The sequence below is a fragment of the Apium graveolens genome, chromosome 6, assembly GCF_009905375.1.
Source record: "Apium graveolens cultivar Ventura chromosome 6, ASM990537v1, whole genome shotgun sequence".
In the NCBI taxonomy this organism is placed as follows: Eukaryota; Viridiplantae; Streptophyta; class Magnoliopsida; order Apiales; family Apiaceae; genus Apium; species Apium graveolens.
Window position 1 is genome coordinate 107,649,121 of NC_133652.1, and position 12,087 is coordinate 107,661,207.

Sequence of the window (12,087 nt, forward strand, 5' to 3'; positions counted from 1 at the left end):
CCGTGTATAAACTATATATGTATACTCATACAGTTTTCCATATTTATTAACCGAATAAGGTTATTTGATAGTTTTGATTAATAATCAAACTTTAGTTTCGATTATTCAAATAAAGATATTACTTTCGTATAAGTATATCTTTTGTTATTTATTATTTGTTTCAAGCATCAGTTTCAAAAACTTTTACTACATTTATTTTTATAAAGATTATTCCTTATGGGAATATTATTTAAATAATAATATTTAGATATTTTCTAATATATCGGGACTGATTAATTTTAGTAAATCATCCTTACTCCAAACATTTTCAAGAACTCGATTTTAACTTAAGATCTTCCTTTCGATGGGGATTTTAATACTTGCTTAAAACGAAAGGGATCTGGCTCCAAAGTGCATTTTTGGCGCAACAAAGTTGCTAATTTGATAAAGGAGTTTGATTACTTGCCCAACATTGGGAAAGTAAGCCCAATCAAAATGCGTCGGCATCGGAGACATGGGCTCAGTGGGAGTCCATCAAAGTGTAAGTGGCTGAGTGGCAGTCCATCAAACCGTAAGTGGCTGAGTGGTAGTCTAGCATAAGGTCCTAATGCGGCTAGGGTGATGACCAGTGGGGAATTCATCCATCTACTAGTAGAACATGTGACTTGATTGATATCTTTGCCTGATCAGCAAGATATCAGGTTTATGCCAAAGTTTCTTCTTTCTAAAATTCTGGGGAATGACAACGCTGTTTATACTTTTCATAACAGATGAGTGTATGAGAGATATATACATATAGATGTATATATATATATATATCGGGATTTAATGAAGTATCTCGTAACTTTATTTCTTTTAAGTGATATTTCAAAGATTGATTCTATACAAGTTTTATCATGTAGCTCCTTCTATATGATGAGCTTTTGAAAACTAATTATACTTTGAATAGTGGTAGTTTCAAGTAGTTTTTCAAAAAGGATATGAGTATATTGGAGTATTCTGTAACTTCATCTTTTTAAGCTTATATCCAGTAAGTAATTATCTTACACTTAATAAAGATTTTCAGTAAGTTATCGATTCAGATACTTGCATCATTGATTAAACTATATATTATCTTGCGAGCTGTAATGCTCACTCTTGCTTCACTTCTTCATCACAGAACAACAGATAGGCAAGATGAACAGGACCAAGTTCCTAATTCGTAAACATATTGAAAATGTTCTGCAGCTTCCTTGTAACACACTACTAGAAAAAGGGCATTAGACATTGGTTCTCGACTGATTTCTATTTTATCGGAAACCAATGTCTTCATGGGTGTAGAGAAAGGTGTTTTTTTTCACATCGGTTCAAAACCGATATGAAATATACCTTCTAACATCGATTTCTTTCTTTTTTCATAAGTCCAAAACCGATGTCAAAAGTCATTTCAGACATCAGACACTTGAAAATACTAATGTCTAATATGTACATAGACACTTGAAAATACTAATGTCTAATATGTACATAGACATCAATTTTAATTTTAGACGATATCTCATTTTTAGGCATCAGTAATGTTTGTTACTTAAAAGTGATGTCTTTGTGGTAAAGAGAATGGGCTTTTAATATATATAAACTGATGTTAAATATATTTACCGATCAAACAATATACATACCAAAAAATGCTAAAAATAGAAACAAGTGTAATTGTATTTAAATAACTAAAACATTATTTATAATTACAAAGCCAATCTAAAAACCATCCAAAGGATTTTAGTATACAATAAAAAAATTCAATTATAATTTTCAAAACTTGTATCAAGCCTATTGCAGCTAATACTTTACTCATGCTTTCCTTGATCCACCAGTCCATATGATACTCTTATTTGGGCTTCCACGTCTCATTTACCTTTAGTAAACAGTGTAACCATTGTTCCTACATCCTGCATGAAAGGCAGAAAAAAGACATTATAAAGAGATATCTATTGATACTTGTGAGTAAAACTCAGAAACAACATCGCTATAAAGCAACATAACATCAGTATGCCAAGCCCTTCCTTGTCTTTATATCCAGTTCTACCAAGTCTATATATGTACTGCTCTTAATCGGCAGGTATGCACACCTATAGTTGCACATATTGTATCAAAGATATTAGCTCACATCATTTTGGTATAGCAAAACTTATTCATTATTTTATACAAGGCATTATCTGCGAACATGGGAAATTTTAGCAACTTGCAATTTATATCAATGTGATATGATTGTCATACCTGTATGATAAGTGTAACATCTGGATAGTCCACTCTGCGCTGAAAATGGTCTTGAAAATGGGATGATAAATCATACAAAGTCTGTGAAATTGAAACACTGGCCACGAAATGAATGGCAAAGCCAGATGTCATTCTCAAAGTCATACATATCCAACATCAATCCCCTCACTCCATTCTGAACAACAAATAAACAACATCATAAAATCAAAACAACTAAACAACTAAATAATTCAAAAATAATAATCGAAAAATGCAATGGCATACTCTGAGTTGGTTAGTGACAGTATCTTCTTGATTATAAAAAGTAATTCTCTGAGTACCAGTCAATAGAGGTGCATCAACAATCAAAATGAATTGTGGGTCATGAGCCACGTATATTAGATTCACCATATAAATTAGGCAAAAAATGGTAAAAAGATAGGATCATTACAAAAGAAGAAGGAATATTAGCTTGGCCTATAGTACAAATGGGCTGATTCTTATCAATTGCTGGACAATTCCCACAATATAAACTGGCCCACAATCAGTAGCAGCTGAACATGATTCCGTGAACTGTGCATAAAAAGTAATTGTTCTTGAAAGATTCAGCTTCAAACTCAAATAATTATAGTTGCAACACATAAGATCTATGCATTATTACAAGAAATACAGATAAATGTACATATAAAGAATGAACCTGACAAGTGCCATCAGAACAAGCAGTAGAAGTAGTGATGAGTAAGATAGATACAAACAAGAAGATGTAGTAGGAGCTGCAGTCATTAGGAAGTGTGCTTCTGCTCATTCGATTTTCTGAAGAGCAAGACCATTGCACAACATACTAGATTCCAGAATTTGTAGCAACCAACGGATTAATAGCATCTAGAGGAGTCAACTTAGATTATAAAAAAAATCAGCATCGTATGCAATAGTAGAACATACAAAAAAATTATACAAACTGAAGCATTTGTAGTTGTACATTACAAAGAGTGCAAATACACAAACAATACCGAATGGGAAAGCATAAACATTAAGTAGATCAAGTAAGATGACTCGTGTAAATTATACAAATTGGTTGCTCAGGGTTTTTAGTGATGGGACCTCTTCATTTAAAATTGAAATATTATTATATAAGACAGGGTAAAGCACCAAGGGCTGATGACAACCACCTAATAAGAGTTTGGGGTAGCTTAGGATCCCTTGGAAGGCCAATAAACTACAAACTAAATAGTGACTGGGAATTGGGTAGAATTTTTTATTATTTTTTTAGCATCAGCAGTCACGTGTTTCATGCTGACTAGTGTACAGGTCTGTGTTATTATGTAATTCAAAAAATGTGGAGGAGCTTATTTATATGTACATACACACTCTAGTCTCTACTGTACTGTTTCAGCTTCATTTAAGATGAATATATGAGATCACTTGTTTGGTGATTCTCTTTCACATTTTTCATTCTCACCCAGACTATATTAGTGTCCTATCTGATCCAGATATTCTATCCCTGTTTCTTCCATGTCATCTGTCAAAATCTAGTTTCACAGAGTTGTACAATATAATTGAAACCTGATAAATTAAGTGGTGAAGTTTCCAGCCCATCCCAACTTAGGTCTATACTCTTTCCTTCGTCCTTGTTACACTCTTATCTATTCTGGTCAGCAGGAACTGACCTGAACCAGCCATGGGGAACTGACCTGAACCAGCCATGGGATTGCTCTGCTCCACCACAGACTTTACTAGAGCAGCTCCTGCCAATACGCTGAGGCCGGTGGCTAGCTGAGACAGCAACATAGGAGCAACCAATTCTTAAAGAAACCCACAACTACTCAGCTTCTCAAGACAATTTCTAAATTATCTGCATATATGCTGCTTCTCAGCTTTGCCCAACAATTGCAATATAGACCTATGAAAAGTTAGCTTAATTAACTGAATATCATAATATCCTTGGTTTACAAAGAATCAAGACCACTATTATATTTTTAGCTGACAAGATGAAATCATAGATAAAATAAAAATTCAAGTGAAAGAGGATAGGCAACTACTATTGCTTTTGTTTCACTGGAAATATTAATCTTGAGTTAGTAAACAATAATTCTGCAATAATTTACTGAAAATACTTGCTCAATCAAGCTCGAAACTCCAAATCAATCCGCTTGCTTACTCAATCAAGCTCGAACCCGTATAAAAAATTACATAAAAAACAAAAACCAAATTATAAGAGAAATTATAAAATCACTAACTAATTCCAAGAACACAAATCGAATATTTGGGGAAAATAGCATAAATAAATAAATAATTAAAATTGCATACAATTACCCAAATAATAAATAAAAGTAAATTGTATACAAAAATGCATTCAAATACACATCTGAGAACTCACTTAGATGAGAAGAACCGCTGTTATCAAAATTAGTACAATAGTTTATAAATTTCACCAATTATTAAAAGTGAAATATACTTACAATTTAGGGCTTGATTCAAGTTATATGCCTTGATTACAACTTGTATATAACTCGGTTGTTATTACAGAGACTCGATTACAGCTTGTAGAGCTCAAATTAGGGCTTCATGTATACTATTTTATATACCGATTAAGAACTAGGGCTTCAGAGCTTATAATCGACTCAGAGGGCTGTATTCATTCAAGATTTTAAAGGATTTTTTAGGATTTTTGAAATCAGAGGTATTCAATTTGGATTTTAAAAAATCCTTTAAAATCTGATGGTATTCAAGCAGGATTGTTTAAAGTCTTTTAAAATCTGAGGGTATTCAATTTAGATTTTAAAAAGTCATTTGAAATCTGATGGTATTCAATTTAGATTTTAAAAAATCCATCAAAATCTTATAGTATTCAAAATTCCATGGAGTTTTTTTTATTTGATAATTTTGTGGATTTTGATGGATTTGCTAGTACATTTTTTATCCTTTGAAATCTCTCTAAACTCCATGAGATTTTGATGGATTTGAGAAAAATTTAACTAAAATTATCAAGACTCTACGACATTTTCCATCAACTCTCTTAAAATCCATGTCGAATTGAAATCAACAAAAATCTTTCAAAATCCATAGATAATTATCAATCCTTTAAAATCTAGATTGAATACACCCCCTTAGTGTGTGTGAATGTGTGTGATTTAGAGAGATAATAGAATAAAGATGAAAGAAGAGAGATGGAGAGATGGAGAGAGGGAGGGGAAGAGAGAGAGATGAGTATGAGAGACGAGAGAGATGAGCGAGAGAGAAGATAGAGACGAGTGGATGAGAGAGATGAGAGAGATGTCGGGTAAGAGGAGATAAAAAAGAAGGGGGAAAAAGAGGGGAAATATTCGGGAAAAGGGGAAATTTTTTGATAAAGTACAAAAGTGGAAAATTATTTCGGGCTCTGTTTTTTTATTTTTTTTAAATTTTAACATAGACATCGGTTAGTTAACGACCGATGCGAATAACAAACTTTAACAACGGTCCTTAAATGACTGATGTGAAAGTTAGAATTTAACATCGGTTAAAACACAACCGATGCGAAATATAGGTTTATATTTTTTGAAAAAATACTAATAGACATCGGTTATTAAAAAATCTGATGTAAATATATATCTTTAACATCGGTTTGAAAAAAACCGATGTTACATCGGGTTTTTTTCCGACTGATATTAAAAGAATGATGTCTATTAATCTTTTTCTAGTAGTGACGCCCCCAAATCCAGGGTCAGGGGATTTGGTGGTCACAATAAACTTCAATCCAAAACAACTTGTTTAATCAATAAACAAATGCCAACAGAAGATATTTAGCATCTATAACCCCAAACTAATCCAAGATTTTATCAGGTTATAGTTCTAGAAATAAGAAATTCAAATTTTCACAAATACATTTTCACTATCTTTTAAAACTCTTTTCAACAAATTTCAACTTAATACTAAACCCGCTAGTATAACTTCGAAGAAAAGTATACTAGGCCGAAATATACGATAATACAACTATAATATATATATACAAAAAGTTTTACACAACAGAACTAAAATTAGTCCGCAAACCCTAGATCAACCACCTTCCAAAAGCTTCTTCTTTGTTTCCTCGAATTACGCGGCTAAACAGCGCAAGTTAATCCTCACTGGAAGGTTAAATTTAAAAACAGGCAAGTATGAGGAAAAAAATGCTCAGCAAGTTCATGATAATATGTATATGGTCTTTTGATATAAAAAAACCGACATCTGCAATAGAGTTGTTAATTTAAAATCATAATAGCTGAATCAGAAAATTTAGTTAGGGAACCTCAGAATTTGTTCCTCATTTATATTCAAAACCCTTTTTTGATATTTTTGAGTGAAAATGATTCAGCAATACTTTGAATCTTGACGAGAATAAAACTCGTAAAATAATATTTACGGAAATATCATAAAGAACAACATGAAACAGTGATTATGGACTGAATCAAAAACAATATAATAATTTTGATTGGAATCCTCGAATGACAGTGTGTTGCCGCCGGTGATCAGCCGCAGAGCAACACCGGTATGCCGAAGAATATCCAAGTAAACACAGGGGTACCCAAGGCACACATTGACCTAGCAAGGTATTATAAACAAGTATAATACATAGCTCACACTGGACCGCCGCCACTGCCTCTTACGCAACCATCCAATCTTAAAACCTTTTATTGAAAGGGGTTATAATAATCGACACCCTTATAAATTTTATTCCGCACTTGGGCAGGAATACTCGCAAAAAACCATTTTATTTTCAAAGTATAAAACATTTATAAATCCGGTAATTGGATAAGTAAAACACTTAACTATTCTGAACATAGAATAGCAGATGAGTTCTTGCACAAACAGAATTATTTAATTCAGCCATATGTAAAACAGTTATCTATTCTGATGTGGGAATAGAGAAGAATACTTGCTTAATTATAAGCAGTTTGATATGTAAAATATTGAACTATTCTGAAATTAGAATAGTGTAGAAAACTTGCCTTTGGTTTTTATCAGTTAGTAATACTCGTGGCAACGCAATTATCTCCGTCCGGCATCTCAAGACATTATCATCTTTCATTTCAACACTTCAATGATATGTTGCTCATACGATTGTTAGAGGCCAGATATCCAATACCATTCCATTTCATTCCTTCCAATGTCTGTTCTTGATTAACTCGAATGATCTGCATTTATAATTAAAAGATAGCAGTTTAATCCTCTAAACGATAATTACTTGACGAACTGCGCGTCAAAATCCTATCATCTACCCATATGGTAGCCAACACATAAAGAAATTAGTCAAACACAAGACCTTTGACCCACGTACGCACGTAATTCATATAACACATTAACATATAACTCACGTAACACATAATTCATATCACATTTGACTCAGTTCGTCAAAAGGTCCGACTCGGTATGCTCAAAACTGAAATCGAGTCAGAATACGATCGATAAATAAGCGACTCAGAAGTGACTCGCAAATCAAGTGACCTTTCGAAACAAAAGAATTTGTGTCTTGAAAGTATTTTTAATAGCAGCAGTATATTTTTCTGAGTCTAGACGCATTCCTTTCGTATTAAACGGACAAACGGTCTATTTTCTACGAATAAAATAAGAATAATTAAATTAATAATAATATTAATTAAATATTAAATACCTTTATATAATTTTTTAAAAGCTTAAAATAATTTTAGAATGTTATTTGGCTCAATTATAAATAATTACACTTCATTCAACTATATATAAATAAAAATTAATGGATTAAATAAATCAATCAACTAATGAAATGAATAAATAATTAACCAAAACAAATTATAAATAATTAACTCAAATTATAATTTTCGGAAATAATAAAAGATAATGATTTGAAATTAAAATAGATGTTTTATAAAAAAAATCGAAATAACAACTTTGTAAAACGGACTTTTCCCGGGGTCAGAACCCCTCAAAACTAATCCCAAATAATACAATCCAACTATACTCTAATAAAGTTTACAAATTTCAAACATACAATAATTTATATTTGCACGTATAAACACGTCAGAAACGAAAAACACGGCCAAAAACGACTCCTACAACAACTTCTAAAAATTAGAAAATATATATGTAAACACTAACATCCTATAATATACTCAAGTATAAAAGCGAAATCTCGAAATCCTTACCCAAAATAAATTCTGATCACCCCAAGAGATTATTTGATATCCGAAAAATGCTCCAGAAAAATCCGAAACTAATAACCATAGACATACACACGCTAAAACGTCACGTGGAGTAATCAACACTATCAGACTCCTTTTTCTATGCTTCGGAAATAAAATAAAACGAAAATATGCTTCACAAATTTTCTTCTCAAAACCTTGCAATATATATATACATATGCGTAGATATCGAAGCGCTGATCATTTCCATATGTAGAGATTGAAATTTGGACGAACGGTTTGAAAGATATGATTTTTTGAATATTAAAAGTATAACTGTAATATAAGAGAAAGACGGAGATAAGAGAGGAGAGAGAGAAGGGAGAGAACGGAAGGGGGGGAGAGAGAAACGGGGGGATGTTTGCAGGAAAGTGAAGGGAGGGGGAGCAGGGAGGCGGTGGTTGTATTTGTGTTAATCTGTATCTTTTTTTTCTTTGTTTTTATAAAGCAACACATAGTAGGAAGAATCTGAGAAGTTGCCACGCATAACTTTAGTTTACAGGAAGTAAACACGTGTAACTGCATCTCCTGGAAGCTTCGCTTCGTCCCACATTTTTTTATTTTAGTGAATAAAAGTACGGATAAAAATAATCTGAAAAATTACCGAAAAAATTTTAAAATTCCCAAAATATTCAAAAACTAGTAAAATATAAATTTCGTAATTTTAATACATTTTTTAATCTAACATCAGACCCGCATTTCGAGATTTAACGAACAAACTTGCAGGTGAAACTAACTCGAAAAATCACTGAAATCCTTCTAAAATTCTCAGAATATTTAAAAATTAATAAAATAAAATTTTCATACTTTTTAAAACATTTTTGAATTGTGCATCATACCTGCATTTTACGATTTAACGAACAAATGTGCGGGTGAATATAACCCGAAAAATTTCTGAAATAATTTTTAAATTTTTGAAATATTCAAATACTAATAAAATATAAGTTTCATATTTTTTGAAACATCCTTGAATTTAATTTTAAATTCACACTTAAATATAATCAGAAAATCATTTAGGGATAAATAATTGGAAAATTATTACTTTCTAAATTATATAAATTCCTATAAATAATTATTGAAATTATAAAATCATGAAAATGATTTTAAAGATAATTTAAATATTTATGAAAATAAATTTTCAATAAAATCACTTCTAAAGACAAAAATAAAAAGATACGACTCAATAATTAATAATACAAATAATCCTCAATCACAACTAAGTCACACACAATTAATATTACATACAACACATAGTTGACATAATATCCACTCAATCCCTAATATTACAAAACGAAATCAATTTACCGATATCAATAAAATGATCGGCTTTCAAATAAATTTTTGAAAATAATAATTTAAGTAAATATTTTCAGAAATTAACAAGGATCGATACAACACTTAACAATTAGCACATTACCATTTAATAACACAAACTCGTCAAACAGGAATAAATATCCACCATTTGACTCCTTTCAAATCAGAAAATCACATAAACATATTCAAATAATAATAATAATATTTCTGAAAAATACGGAATATCACAATCTACCCCCTTATAAGGATTTCATCCTCGGAATCAGCAGAAGAGAGCACCAGGGATCTTCTGGCCAACTTTCCAATCTTGCATACATAAATTTTCTCAAAATTTCAAATAACACTAAAATTCTTTATACAACACAGTTATCACGGGCGCTTCATTCTGTACCATCGTTCTTTCCCATTGAATCAATTATTTATTCGCATACCATTTGACCAAATTCTCCATAAAATCACTTTTACTGATAGAGAGAAAGATGAATAGAGAGGAAGATATAGGGAAAGAAAAAGAAAGAGAGATAAAGATAAATAGAGAGAGAAATAAAGAAACAGATTGACTTCGTTATACGCCATTGATGTTTTAATCGCATTGCAATCCACTGTTGATATTGGTAATGCCATCACATAGCCTTACTTTGACTTGACCAAGATAACTCAGCCCAACTTGATTGGCATACCTTCGTATATTTGAGATAATAAAATCATGAAATTTTAAAGAGAAAAGAATTTCATATCATAACGGGTGTCCCACCATTGTGGTTACTAAAATCTGAATTTTTGAGAAAGTATTTTTGAAACGAAAGAATAAGTGAGAGATCAATATGATCAAATGAACTTGTTATTGCTTGCCCAAATTAAGACACTACTAAAGGTTATTAACCTTCTTATAGTCACAACACACACAAGTGATGGCGTCTCATCTAACTCCTATCACACAGACAGGTATACCTTGTGTTCCCTATAGTTAGAGTTGTTTATCTCAGTCAGAATAAAAGAATATAAAAGAAAATCCAAATCAAATGAATAATTAAGGGTTTCTAATAAATGACCTATTAATACAATCCTTGGATCAAAACTAAAAAGGTTTCAAAGCTGATATTTTCGGAGAAAATGAAATCCTCGAAAATAAGATTCTGGCACAAGATGGTCATGTGGTGTCATATCGCCAGTAAAACTATCCGCCATAAAAATAAATTGGAAATTTCAATATCGCAACTTGACAGAGCTATCAAAACCTGAAAATAGGTTTCATGACAGCCTCTGACACATTATGTGATTGAAAACGGGTGTTAGGGATTATATCTTTTAACAGATACCTCTTTTCGAGAGATGTCAAAAGAAGTTATAGAAAGAGAAGGTATTGCCAAGGTCTCAATACTTATCTTCTATTTGAACTCTTTTGTTGACTCATCATCCAATTCTAGACACTTTTTCACGTTCTAAGGATATAGATAATTTTCATCGTCATTGAATCGTAGTAGCCTTAGAAGATTCCATAATAGAAGTTTACAACTACCAGGAGTTTTGTCTAAGCTCAACACAATCATCTCAAACGAATGCGCCTATCTTAGCTTACTCGTTGGTACTATATCCGACAGTCTAATAGGAACTCGATATGAGCTCAAGCGTCCTTACATAACTATACACACTCCTACACACTCTCGTTTCTAGATTACTATAACTTCAACTCTGATACCAACCTGTAACGCACCCAAATCCGGTGTTTGAGGATTTGGTGGTCACAATGAAACCTCAATCCAAAACAACCTGTTTAATCAATAAAAAATGCTAGCAGAAGATATTTAGCATCTATGACCCCAAACTAATCGAAGATATATTGTTAGGTCCCAATGTGTTTGTAGAAGAGGGGGTTGAATACAAACAGTACCGAATAATCGAATTAAATGCGGAATAAAAAATGTGAAACAAAATTCAAGTTAAATAAAAATATTATTAAACTTGAAAGGTGTTACAACAACTGTATCGATTACAAGGAATTAATCTCAAATTAATTATCACAAATCTAGAATAAATTCGACATGAACTTTTTCTATTTTTGTAATAAAAAGATTCAAATGCTAAACGCAATTTGAGATTAAGTTCTAGGGATTTTGATCCGCTAGATTGTTACACAAGAACAAGAGAATGATTTCTAGTTGATTGGATTTTACATTACAAACTAGAAATTGTGATCTTGAATTAGCAGATAAGATGAAATATTTTTCTGCTTCTTTTTCTTTTGTTCTCGGGTTCTGTTTTTGTTGGATAATTGAATAATGAATGCTTCTGCTTCTTTTAATCAATTCAGCTGAATGAAAATAGAGCTGGCATGACAATCCTTTGGCTCAGTAAGACAATCGGTAGGACTATCTTTAGAGCTAGCAAGACA

General features: G+C 31.7%; 1 long non-coding RNA gene across 5 annotated transcripts; it reads right to left on the bottom strand.

Moving 5' to 3' along the window:
- Positions 1 to 1,644: 1,644 nt before the first annotated feature.
- Positions 1,645 to 4,920, bottom strand: LOC141667470 (uncharacterized). Of its 5 annotated transcripts, none has more exons than XR_012552638.1 (5): positions 4,668 to 4,920; positions 2,660 to 4,108; positions 2,494 to 2,541; positions 2,230 to 2,404; positions 1,645 to 1,901 (listed from the first exon to the last, which is right to left on the bottom strand). It is a non-coding gene; the product is annotated as an uncharacterized LOC141667470 (long non-coding RNA). The 5 variants fall into 5 exon arrangements; XR_012552637.1 differs by having other exon boundaries at positions 2,494 to 3,103; positions 3,900 to 4,108; positions 4,668 to 4,918; XR_012552636.1 differs by having other exon boundaries at positions 2,494 to 2,781; positions 2,906 to 4,108; positions 4,668 to 4,917.
- Positions 4,921 to 12,087: the final 7,167 nt, after the last annotated feature.